Source organism: Aplysia californica, unplaced genomic scaffold (assembly GCF_000002075.1).
Source record: "Aplysia californica isolate F4 #8 unplaced genomic scaffold, AplCal3.0 scaffold00736, whole genome shotgun sequence".
Lineage (NCBI taxonomy): Eukaryota > Metazoa > Mollusca > Gastropoda > Aplysiida > Aplysiidae > Aplysia > Aplysia californica.
Genome location: NW_004798006.1, coordinates 333,937 through 336,249, shown reverse-complemented (window position 1 = coordinate 336,249; position 2,313 = coordinate 333,937).

Genomic DNA, 2,313 nt, shown 5'->3' with positions numbered 1-2,313 from the left:
CTTGGCTATTCAATAACGAACCAAGGAGGTTTTCTAAGGTCCTTGCCCAAGTGCCCAAGCTGACACGTGCTATTATTAGATCTAGGCCCTATTAATACTATTATGATTGGAATTTTGGAATAGATAAGCTCGTCTTGGCCGAAGCCTAGACGGTCAGAGAAGGTATAGGCCGAAACCCAACAACAACGAGATCTAGATCTTTGATCCTCTCTCCTTTCACAAGTAAACTGCTGAAACTGTGGTATGCTCCTCATATTTTTTATCGTTATAAAATTATAAATAGATCTAAACAACAAAACAGAAAGGGGAACAACATTTTTATAGATCTACAAAAGGCGCGACCCTATGCCAGTCTGTGCTCCGAACGTACATTCTGCAGCACCCGGTTTGGAGCACGAAATGAACATTTAGTAAGCCGAACATTTCTTTTCGTCCTCATAGCAATCTTTATTCGTTGATCAGGGATCCGGTAATAAGTAATAACAGGGATCCGGTAATAACAGGGATCCGGTAATAACAGGGATCCGGTAATAACAGGGATCCGGTAATAACAGGGATTTTCTAAATCCCCGTTTTTTTCCTACTCTTTGTCTCTATTAAAAGTTATCGGCAATAACAACAGGGCCTCATCGGAGCCCAACCGGTTATAGCAGGGACAAAGGCTCATTAACAATGAGTAAAAAGTAAGTGAGAGAGAGAGAGAGAGAGAGAGAGAGAGAGAGAGAGAGAGAGAGAGAGAGAGAGAGAAAGAGAGAGAGAGAGAGAGAGAGAGAGAGAGAGAGAGAGGGGGGGGGATTAACGCAGTGATGGAGCAAGCCCACGCAAGCCATGCCACTGCAATCACACGCAGTGTGTGAAGCGAGAGAGGGCTGCGGTGTGCTGCAGACCTCGATCTAGCCCGAAACCTAGCAGCACGGACACATAATGTGTCACCAATGATGTCAAGCGAAAGAGAAAATGCCTTTCAATTGACCAAAAATACGAAATAATCCAGGCTGTTGACAAAAAGCAAGCTCCACTGGCACTGGCAGAGATTTTGTCGTCAGTTCGACATTCCACAAGGGTCGATTCACATCATTATCAAGGATAGAGAGAAGATAGTAGTGGCAGCATACCCAAATGGAAAGTTTGCTCTGGATCGAAAGAAGATGAGACTACCCGATGCAGATGCTGTCGACCAAGTTCTTCAGATCATGTGGTTTATGGAGGCAAGGAGAAAATTGGTGCCAAAACCCCTGTTCGTGGGAACTTGGGGCAAGGGAAACTACCCATGAATAAATACAGGTGGATTGGTTAAAAAAATGCTTACTTTCCTTGCATTTCTGATTTAACAGGGATCGGATATAACAGGACATTTTCTCTACCCCCACCATCCCTGTTATATCAGGTTTCCACTGTAATATTCTTTGTCATTGTTTTTCATGTCTGGAGATCTACAGTGGAACTCGGATTCAACGAGGTCGCCGGGCCTGACCGAAAACCTCGTTGAATCCGAGTGTTCGTTATAGCAAACACGAGGTTTTGTGTAGAAAATAACACAGGCACTGAGCAAGTAATTATAAAGAGAAGTAACAAGAAGTGCCTGAAATGCCTGCATATTATGAGCTGTGTAAAAAAAAAAAGACCGATTCGTTCAAATGCACACGCCTGTGTCATCTCGATTGTTTGCCAATTTAAGTCGTGTTGCTGTGTGTAGAGACTAGCAATACTAGCATACGGCAACTTTTGATTCCATAGACCAGCGCACAATTCATTTCGTAGATCTAAGTCAATACTAGCTTATATAATAATGATCAGTTGCTGAGGAAAAAAAAGACTATGACGTGTTTGTATCTGCGACTTTCAATGCCCGGACTGCTAGTGTCTGAGTAGACTCGTGCGTATGCCAACAACGCATGTGTTGGTATGAAAAAAGGCTGCTGATTGGTCGAATTCAATCGGCTAAGTGAACAATTTCACGATGCAGGTGCAATGGATGGTTTTCGGGAATAGATCAAGTTCGGTCTGGGAGAAAAATAAGCGAAGCCACGTCTGTAGGGGCTGTTTCCCCTGGAAGCGACCTCGCTGAATCAGAGCTTTCTGATTTAAGTGCTCGTTGAAACCGAGTTATTTTTATTGATTTTAAAGGAGAAAAAAAATCGAGGAATCTATCTCCTCTTGTTGAATCCGAGTTCTCGTTGAATCTGAGCTGGTTAAATCCGAGCTGGTTAAATCCGAGTTCCACTGTATATATAGCTTTATGTGCATTCCAAATAGACACTAGGTGACCATTGCCTCTGTCTCTTCCAAACAGAAAATTTGTGTGTCTTGGGG